Raw genomic sequence first — 11,726 nt, forward strand, 5'->3', positions numbered from 1 at the left:
TATGTTGGTGATGGGTATCTGTATGTAAGAGGAGGGTTAACTGGGTTTGGGACCATCTCCATGCTTTAACTGAAAGTCCTGATAAAGGTTTATGTTGGGATGGCATTGGATAAAGTTTCTATTTAACTATATACAGCAAGAACTCAAAGTCCTCTCCCTACGGCTGTTTGCATTAATGTAGAGGAGATTTTCACTGTTTTCAGTTTTGCCTGGTAGTGCCGCCAGGGACGAGTCCTGGTTGGAAAGATGAACCCATTGAGGTACTCGTTTTACTTAAAGAAGTTGTCATGTTTCAGTGAATGTTAAACTGGAAGATTTGGGGACTATACATGTGATGGGGTGGGATGGGGTGGGGTGAAGTGCTAGTGGGGATAAGGAGAAGGGTGTTTTAGACTGAACCTTGGTGTTCAGTGGGTACGTTTATTTTTCTGTCTGTATAGCTTTCCTCCCCTCAGAAAAAAGAAAAGTCTATTTATATAGGCTTGTGACCTCGCTACCTCTGATTACTCTTACAAACTCTATGTTGATTAGTTGAAAGCTCTTATGTAATTAATTGTAAAAAGTGTGTAGATTATGGTAACGTTTCACCTAATGCTTTAACCTGCCCATCTCTCAACACAGGTTTTTAATGCTCATAGATTTTACACATTTAATATTGTTTGTAGCTGTTGTTTGTACTTGTCAGATATAGCTTTTTGGGTGCCCCGTTCATTGCAGTCCCACTTCAAAGTGTACTGTAGCTTCCTGCCTGGAGCAAATAGTGGCTAGTTTGTTAGTTTAGATATATAGTGTTCCAAAGATCTTATGAATGTTGAGGAGAACAGAGCTAACTAACAGACATTGCTAGACAAGTTCATAACCAAAGTTTTTAAAAAAGATATACTTAAAATATATAGCATACTAAATTATTTCACTTTTGATTTCTTTTTACTGTATAAAACAAATTATGAATTATATTCTATGTCCAGACAAAGAAATTCATTCTTTGATGGAGTTTTGGCCAATGACTCTGAGACAGTTTGCAAGGAAAGCTTGTGCTGATTGGTGGGCTGGTATGATGTAAACTTTGCCACCTAACGTAACTGGTAAAGTTTAAAAACATGTTCCCTGGACATGTTTTTTTTTTTTTCTTTAATTGTTTTTGGTTTATCCAGAGTCCTTATCACTTTATATTCCCTGACTTTAAAAAACAGGACTTAATGACATTTTTCGTGTTCTGTTCAGACCAAAAAAAGAGAGAAAAGAAAAAAAAAAGACAGAAATTATAATCAGAATTTTAATGTGAAGTTGCTTCTTAGGTTTTTTTTTTTTGGTTTTTATTTTTTTGAGCCAGACTTGTGAAAACTTGTAATAAGAAGGGAGAAGCAAAGATGCACTGGACAACTGGACAACTCGTTGGTCTTCTGCAGCATCCTTTTGTTTCTGATTGTATTCCATTTAATTACTGAATCATTTTAAATTATTTTAAGCTGTTTTGAAGCTTTGCCTCATCCGAAGCAGCCACAAGTTTGGAATGGCCCCTCTGTTGTCTGTAGGTTTCACTGAAGCCTGTCCAGTGTATCTACTCTTAACAGTCACGCTGTGGCGCACGATTCTTCACTACAAGTTTTTTTTGTAAAGGCATTCCTCTATTATGTTGGTTTAACTGTCCTATTGATTTATGTTAAAATTCCTCTTTTCATCCTCATAATGTTATAGTCTATAAAACCTTTGTTATCATTGGGATGCAGCTACAGTTACACACACACACACACATTGCTGTCGTTTAAGGTACCTGCGTCCTGGACTCCCGGAGTTGCTTATGTTGGTGTCTTGCTGTTCAGCAGTTACTGTTTAGTGATTGCATGGTACATCTGTATTTTTCACACTCCCCAACCCCTCGCCCACAAACATGTTATTTATCGCCTGATACATTCTTGCATGTGACCTCTTCTGACTTAAGAGGGAGTCCACAATGCATTGCCTTCAAACGTTTTTGTACTTGTCAGCACTTATTGCAGCGCAGCGTAATGTCTGTAATGCAAAAGTTCGCTTTTGTACAAGAACCTCTAGCCATCTCTGCAAATGATTTCGAATGCTTGCTTGTTTGACATTACGAAGAAATAGAAAAAAAAAACTACGAACTCCAAACTGTGACCATACTACTACTATTACTACTACTACTACTCGTACTACTACTATTCAAATACTTCAGGGATTGTTCTGTATCTGTGAATGCAGACTCTCAGCTACATTTGTAAGATATTGCATTGTATCAATTTCTCTGTATTTTAATCATGGGAAAAGCAAAACACTAGTTTCATATTTAAGACGAACGGGGGGGGGGGGTACTTTTTCAACTAACACAAAAAGCCTTGACAAAGGCGAGGCAGCTCGAAACAAGTCTACATTTTAGTTAGTAACACAGTATGTTCAAGAAATAGTTGCAAAGTTGTACAAAGAACTAAGAAAGAAGAAGAAAAAAAAAAAAGCTCATACCCAAATCCACAAACTATTTTTTAAACCAAAGCACATTTGAATGATTATGGAACCATGTGTGGCTCTAAAAAGAAACATATGTATTTATCTCATTGTTTACATAAACTTTTACAGTTTTACAGACCTCAGTCGAGACTCGGCCAGTCAGGGATGCAGTTTTTTTTTTTTTTTTGTGTGTGTATTTTTATTTTGTCTTTAATGGGGGCTTTTCCACAGAGGTTGCTGCCAAAACAAAAGCATAGCGTTTAAACATGGGCTGAACTACTGCATATTCAATGAAGGGGAGGGTGTCTGGTTAAGGGAGCAAACCACCCTACCCTACCAGCTGGCTTTGGGGTGACCCTGTGCCCTGATCCCCCCCTGCCCTCTGGCCTGTCTTCAGATGGGACCACAGCAAACGGGGGGGGCAGTGCGTCCTTGACGTATTAATCAAAAGGCTTTGTTAGTCAGGGTCTTTTAGCTCAATGTTGTGTCTCTGTGTTTACACAAATGCACTTGAGGACTGCCTCGGCTGCTTGGGTCTCTTAATATGTAGGAGTGGGTGCGTGATGCTTGAATGGTTTGGGTCGTTGTCTAACATGGTACATCTCTTATGCTGGCGGGTCTTGAAACCTATCTGGAGAATGTAGCTTTGACTTGTTCACTGCATGTAAACAGGCTCATCTGGTAGTCTTAACTGTGAATGTTGTTCTTTTTTTTCTGCTTTTGTGATGACTGCTTTTGTTTTCTTTTTATCTGCCTGTGTTCTGTGGGTAAAAGCAGCACAAACCTCTGACTGGCCGAGCCTCAAACAAAGTTGGTGCAAACACTTATTGACAGTGTTCTTTTTTATCAAATGTCTATTGTCAGTGATGAATGTATTTATTTCTGGGCCTGCCCTCACCTCTTCAAAGAATTTGCTCAGTGTGTGAGACTGAGGTGGAGGCAGGACCCCCCTTTTTTGTTTTGTTTTTGTTTTGAGGATTTCAAGCTGAGAATCAAAAATGAGACACAAAACAGCCATTAACCACAGTCTGTGAAGTTACCTTCTTTTGTGAGAAAAATGATTTTATTTTATTTTTTCCAACTCAAAGAAAATGGTCTATGGCATTTATCTTCTCAGAAATACTTGGCAGTCTGTAGGGTTTTGATTTCATGTAATTCACTTAGGGTGTTTTATTTAAAAAAAAAAAAGAAAAAAAAAAGAATTTGACCCATGTGTTCTTGGGTTCTCACTGCATGACCGCACATGAGGGGAGTTGAACTTTAACCCCCTGTGTGTGTCTGTCTGTCTGTGGACACGGGCAGGGCGCCGTCACTGCCTGTGCAGAGCGGAGGCTACTGTATCCTCTCTTGCTCTCCCTGGGTGTTGCCATGCTGCTGACAAACAAGACATTTTTAACACAGCTGAAACATGCCCACAAAATATACATATATCACCTCTGAATGAGCTGTCGTGCTCTCTCTTCACACGTTACATTTCATGTCTACTCGCCACTTCTTTTTACATGACTTTTTCTTGTTCGTTTTTTTTTTTTTTTAAAGAGTCTGTTTTAGTAACGTTGGATGAGATAGCTTTACTAAGTGCACTTTGTATGCTTTTTCAAAAGCTTCTGGGAAGACCTGGATGCTCTCATATCAGTTCCGTTTTTAATTGACGGTTTTACTTTTCGTCTCACTACTCTAACCTCATCATTGTTGCTGTGTTTAAGATTTCATATCATTATGCAGTGTTAAAGCTTTAATATTACATATACAAAGCTGGAAACCCAACCGAGAGTCTCCTCGGCTCTGAACATTGACGTGTCACCCACATCTCTGGTTTATTGTTGTTGTGCTTCTTTACCGTCGTTACTTCCATCATCCTCTCCAGGCATTTCGTGGAGTTGAGGGGCAGGTCTGTCCAGTTATTTATGGAGATGTTCCTCCTTACCTCGGCAGATTAAACCAAAGCCAGTTCTAAAATGGCAGCCAGTGCTGTTAAACCCTGTTTAAGCTTTATTGTCCCCTTGCTTTATTGCAGGTACACCTGACCCCCTGCTTCAGCCCTTTGGCCCCTTTATAATGTGTTACTGCTTTCGAAACTGTGTTCTCACTCTGCTGCATTTTTTTCAGTATTTACTGTACCTCCACTGACATTGTGCAGTAAATGTCTTAAAATATAAAGATACACCAAATTACCTCAAAACTTTCAGTGTTTACAGAAATGTGCTATCTTGCCATTGCATTTCTACTTCTTTTTGCCGTCCATCTGTAACCAAAATATCCTTTTTGAAATAGAAATCATAGCAGCATATTTTCATAGGTAATTTTTAATTTTCGTTTGTATATGGATTTTTTTTTTTTTTAAGGCACAGTTTCACCTTGATGTGCACTACATTAAAAAGAAAGACATGATTAGCTGCTAAAGAAACTGAGTGCTTGAAGAGTTGATCAGTGGAGCTGCCCATGAAGTGAGTGTATCGAGCTTCCTCTTTGGTTTTCTTCAGGAGCAGCCTCTCAATAATGTATCACGATCCATAGGTTGAGAAGCTCTGGAATGGACATGTAGGGTCCGTGGTGATAAATATTTAAAGGCAGAGAAGCTCTCCCCTTTGGCAAATAAACTTTGCATGTAAAGGTGTGCACGCCCAGGTGCATATCTGCTGGCATGCATATGCACAAACTTCCAACAGTGCAAACACGGATGCCATCATCTAGGCTTTAAACACTACCTTACATGCACACACCACAGTATTTGAGGTGAGACTATGACCCTTTTTGTGGCTTTTGGCAGCACCCAGGCTGGGCTCTCTTTATCTCCACTCCTTAGAGAGCTCGTATTCAGGTCAGAGCCACCGCCGTGCATTGCGATGGGGCTCGAAAACTCAAAGTGTCATAAAAATGTAATACAGCTGACCTCAGCACTCACAACCTTGCAGTCTTAATGTACAGCAGTGAGGAAAATAAACTGTTATTTTATGATCTTTTCATTAAAAGCTTGATTGAAAACCACCATGGTGCCCGACTCTTTTTGGTTGTGTGTCTGTCTCTGGAGTAAACCTTTCATTGTGTTGTTTAGATGTAAGTAATACTGTTTGCAGATCATATCTGATGAGTAATGTTTCCCAGCTGGGGAGGTCACATTTTCATGCCTCATCTCAGGCACTGCTTCCATTCTGACTTTGGGTTTATTCATGTTTATTATATGGACGTGCCTGAATGATGTGTTGATTCATAATTAGAATTTGAACAAAATATCTTAGCACTCGTACAAAAGGGCCAACATCTGAAGAATCAAAGAATTGAGAAGGAATAAAACAAAACAGCACTTTATCAGTAAAGACAAGCTGAATGATGGCATGTATTGTTTGACAATGGCACTGATTTTAAATAACCATCTTATCTACCAAGATTTTGTTTTTGTGCCACATTGGTGTCTCAGTGCCAATGTAGTTTATCCTGTCGCACCTTTTCAAATCTCTCTTGAAAAAAAATTGCTCTCAACTGTTGATTGACAGAGCCTCCTCGTGTTGCTACCTCTTGTAGTTATTTATTGCCTCAGGTGATTTAGGGAGAGCACTTCAAGAGATACTGAGATAACAAAGAAAAAAACACGGATGCCCAAGATTTTATGAGATAAATGTTTAATCATGATAAATTTTACTATACCTGCAGCCAACTAGTTGTTTGCACATGCACCTTCTTGGAAATAAATGTGTAATATTTGACCCAGTGCTCTCGGTCACCTTTAACTGTGAGATGTTTGTACTATCATCTCCACCTACCAAACCCAACTGTGGTAAACACTGGGCCTTTTCCAGCCTGTTCCCAGCCCCCTCCCCCACTGTCTCTGTCTCATATTCCTTTGATGCCATGGCAGGAATGCCCACGGCCATGGGCTGTTGACCTGTCAATCACTTGTAATCAGCACACACTTGCATAGATCACACATACTTGTTCAATGACACACCCTCCTTGGGTATGTATACGAGTCCCTTCAACCGTCTTGCCTGTTTTTCGTTGACATTTCTCACTGCTTTCGCATCCATTATGTCCCTGCTCTGTTTCTGTCCTCTATTGGGTGTTTAGTCTATAATCTGACTCTTCCTTCTGCCGCTGTCTCTCCCCAGCTTTTATCTGTGGTATTTCCCATCATCATCATCATCCTGGTTCAGGTCAGAGTGTAGGGAGCTGGCACATTTATTTCGCCTTTGTGCCATTAGTATTGCTCTGTGCCCCGAGAGGTGTCACATGCTAAATGACCCTGAATGGGGGTCGCTGAGAAACAATGGCCTTGGTGTCGATAGCCCTACCCTGCCCTCCCCCACTCGAGCCAAGCAAACACAATAGTGAGAGTGGAGGGGGAGTGGGTGGGTACAACATGGACATCACCCACCGCAAAGGTTTGAAGTGCCTGTTTGCCAGCCAGGGGCTACTGCTGCTTTAGCTTCTTGCAAACATGGAGGAAGTCTAGTAGATTGAACGCAGGCAATTTGGAGGCTTTTTAGTGTCATCCAAAGAAGCAAGGCATTCCGGGAGATGCCCCCTCTTCTCTTCAGCTGCTCTTGTACTGGTGGGTCTGCGAGCAAGAGTGGAATTTACCAGGGTCTGCCCAGGTGGATCCAGGCTTGCCTCTGCTCGTCTGAGATGGCCCTCTATAATCTGAGGAATGTGGATGAGATGCCTGGCCTGCCCACATTGGGCGACGGAGATGGACAGCGTCTGTTATAAGTGATATACACACACACACACACACACACACACACACAGACACAAAACCAACGCCCTCCTTTATCTCTTGTGCCAGACAACCTTCTTGTCTCCAAGCTGATACTAAGCAGATGGAGCGCGGCCTTGTCCTGGACACTGGATTTGTTTGAACTTCTCCTTAGATTCACTCACAGGTTGAATTTGTGTGTGCTTTAACTAGGAGGCCGCAGAAAAGTGAACCAATAAGACTGCTCATGTATCCCAGAAAAGAGTTGGGTTCACTAATGTAAGAATCAAACCATTGGGGTACATGCATGGCCTCTTGAGATAATGTTATTCTAGATGTTACCTTCACACTGAGCCAGTATTCTAATCTTCCTATCAACTATTATAAAAAACTAATCTGTTTCCTAGAACCAAAACATTACTTATACATTTTACCACTACAAATGCTCAGATATCATTATTATTGGACTGAGGTAATTGATATCACCCTCTTCCTACAAACATTGCAATTCTATTTGAATACAAGACATATTTGTATGTGAGATGTGCTGTTTATTGTGCAATGTTCATATAAAACTTCTCTGCACTCGGGTTGAGCATGATTTAAAACAGAAGGTAAAACTGGGAAAAGATTATGAATTCAGAAATTTCAAGCAAACACTTCTCCATTGGTCCAAAGTTGCTGTAATTGGTGAATGAATCTACCAGCTACCTACAAACTACACCACTCAAACCCACCCTCAGGAGGCGGTGGATCACCCACAAGTAGAATTTATGCATTCTGATCATGTGTGCATACACCTTCAGTGTTTTGATGCACATTAAATATTTATAGTGTGTTGAATTAATGCTTTGGAGACCCGGGTTGTCTGTACAGCCGTTATAAGAGACTCCTGCTCTAGAGCAGGTGGAGAACCGGGGAAATGTTGATTCACTGCCACTTCCCCTCTGATACAAAGCTCTGTCCTGTCAGTCCCCCCGGTTCCAACGCTTCTTCTCTTTTCCATAGTTGCATCTTTTCATCTCCCCGCCTCTGCCTGTGGGGCCAATGCTTCCATCCATGCACTTAACTAAGCCCTCCTCCATTATTCTTTTTCCTCGGGGAAGAGGGCAGTGGATCCTGTCCCAGTGGGAAGTCGTGCGTCTTGGCACAAACGTGCAATGCTGCAGGCAATGTATACATCTCCATTTGTGTGGGATTTCATTGATTTTTTTTTTTTCTTTTTTTGTGGTGTGTGCGTGTGTGTGTGTGTGTATATGACAACATCTTGCCTTAGCGCTATTTCATTATTTCATCAGACACACAGATGTTTCTCTGAAAGTACTGGTCTCATGATGGTGCAGTACAAGGATTCACTCACTCCTTCATCAATAAGCCATCAGTATTGATGGAGGCCGAGCACACTCTGAGCATCAATACCTGATCTTAAATTCAGTGGGTCTGTTTATGGTGCACAGGGAGGATATCCAAGGACTATCTTGCAGCAATGTGAAGAGCACAAGGCCATAACTAGGGCAGTTACGTACCACTAGTTCAGACATTGAAGTGGTTTGGTCACCATCTTCTGGAAATTGTACAGATTTTTGGAGGGGAATTAAATATACCTCGACACCCAACACCCATAAAAACCTCTTCCAAATCAGGTGTCGCTTCAGGCTTCTCTTTTACTGCGAAACAAAATACAGTACCTATGTATCTGTATGCTTCTCTTCTCCCCCTTTCTTTCCCCACTCTAGAAATTAATCTTTTTCTCTCTTTTTGTGGCCTTCCTTTTTTACTCTTTATTTTATGAGGCCTCAGCCTGAATTGGACCTTGAGTGCTGAGTCACCGAACGCTTGGCGGTGAAAAGCAGAGAAAGAGAGCAGGCAGCGAGGGAGAGATGAAGGAGAAAGGGCTCGGCAGGTGGTGGGCACCGCCGCAGCTTCAGCCCGCGGAGTCTTTTCAGCTGGCACACAACTGCTAGGCTGCCACAGAGGCCCTGCTTTCCATCAGAATATTCCCCCTCTCTTCCCCCTCTTTAAACGATAAACGAGGAGAACAGGCTTGGGCCGGAATAATAGGATCCTTTCTTTCTGCCTCTGCCATGTGTGAGGACAGGAACAATGGCCGGGACCGGGAGGGGAAATGATTCAAAGTGAGATTTTCACCTGCTGCCTTCAACCCCAGCTCTGCTCCTTTCAGAGCATGCTAATGCCAGTTCATTTACAGAGTAGTACTGTAAGCTGTAACACACACACACACACACACACACACACACACACACACACACACACACACACACACACACACACACACACACACACACACACAATACAATACGCAGACCTTTTTTCTTCTTGGTGATGGACAGTTTAGATTATTGTGCTTTAAGACGACCATTTCAGTAATCATGCTCATTATCATCATTATCCCACTTTCAGAGCAAAATAAGAATTAGAGACTGGCCTACCTGCTTCGCAGTGTCCTCTTTTTTCCTCTCTTTTGTGGTTTTCTTCAGTCAGAATGGTTTTCTTTTATTTATTTTCCCAAGTTATACTATGGGTTTCTTTAGAGAAAAACATTAAGCCTTTCAATGAGCTTTTCATGAATTAAGAAATCCTGTGTGGGGAAAGTTACTTTTCACAACCTTTTTGAAACGTGCTGCCATTTGTTTGCATTTTTATGTCAGTTTTATTTTAAATCTGTGATGTGTTGGCAAACACCGGGTTGCAACAATCACTTAGCCAAGTTTGAAGCTCATCACTAAAACAAGAATCATAATCAAATCTATTGAAAATAAGAGGTTAGATAATAATTGAATTAATCAGATTCTACTAGCTCCATTAATGGATTCTATTGAGGACATGATGAGGATCAAGTTTAAATAGAAATTTATGAATTAAATATTATCAGTCAGAAAAATAACATTATTTCATACTGTTAGAAACAAAGCGACTGATAACAATCACATTGTTATATTTAGTTTAATTATAGTTAAATTCTTACCTTAGCTCATCTTTTCTGAGCTGTAAGATGTGTAGCTCATTTTATTTTAACTTTGCTGAAGTTAATTTAGCTTATTTTTTGTTTTGCATTAGGAGTCTCTTTTAAATGTCCCAATTTATTCTTGTTTGGTGACCACATTGAAACTACAAATGAATGTGAATGTACATATTACATCAATACACTATATTCAAAAGCTGACTGTTTAATCAATAATGCAGATGACCATATTAGTATTCGTAACTCAGTGTAGAGTCGTAAACTTTGTCTAACTTTGCCAATATGCAAATTGCAATAGTTAATTTTATATATCTTGATTTTGATGCACCCTTTAATTTCATCAAGGAGATTATGACTTGTAAACAACATAGTAATTTCTTCAAAATGATCCCATAGAATATTATAACATAATATGCGTCTCCCTATTATGATACAGAGATCCAATTAACAGTTGGTAATTGCATCTTGTAACCAATAATGGCTGTTAATTGCAGTCTGTTTTATACAGTGTAGAGGATTGTGGTGCAAATATCAAAGCTGTCGTTATGATGCTCTCCTATGATTATGAGGTCTTCCAGTATTTCTTCTTGTCTTCATAATAATATAGCACCGTCGAGTAATCAGTAGTGGCAAGGTATCATGAGGACAAAGATATTAGTTTCAGAGAGTAATCAGTGTCAAGGTGTATGGGTAAACTCTTTGCCTTCTCATTTTATCCTAATGATTCGCTTGCGTGCGTGCTTGAGTGCATGTATTTTATTTTGACTGCCATTCCTCTATGCTGGTGGGTGAATTAAAACTAATTTATCATTCACACTCCGACTTTGAGTGTTAATCAGAGTGTGTGCATCAACACTCTAATCTCACATTGTGCAGAGACAATCAACACAGATAACCTTGAGTGGAAAACGCAGCAATTAAACCCCGCTTGCTGCAACACAGAAACAGAAACACTCATTAAATTATAGGAGTTAGACTGTAACATACTTCTGCATCATGAAGTCCTTCAGCAAACCAAGTTAAAACAGATCAGTGCAGCCACAATAACGTAATAAATAATGTGTAATCATTGCCACATGCCAGTTCTAATGGTTGCCGTATTCTCCAATTAGCAGTTGTTTCTGGCCTGATATAAATATCAAAGACACACATGTTAAGGATGAACATGTTAAAAGGGACAATGACAACAGTATAAAGAGCTTTGGTAGTAGGAGATCAAGCAGAGGCTCTGTGAAGAGACACATGATTCACTTTCCAACAAATTCCTCTTTTTTCCTGTTTCTTTTCCCATTAAGTAAAGTTAATACTTGCACAATGCTGTTTCAAGGCACAAAACAGATTGTGCATACTTATTTGGGGAGGTTCAATCATAATATTTAATTGGAAGTCTATTCGGGGAAGCTGTCACTAATATTATGGGACTTGTTAGCTGTTGCAGACCTATGAATGCAGTGATATGCAGTTTATATGCGATGACAGTTACAATGGCATAAATGATTGACATAAATGATGACAATGGCGCATTGGCCACCACTTTCCACGTGGAGTTGACACGTTCTCACTGTGCGTGAGTGGGTTTCCCCCTAC

Source organism: Lipophrys pholis (assembly GCF_963383615.2).
Source record: "Lipophrys pholis genome assembly, chromosome: 7".
In the NCBI taxonomy this organism is placed as follows: Eukaryota; Metazoa; Chordata; class Actinopteri; order Blenniiformes; family Blenniidae; genus Lipophrys; species Lipophrys pholis.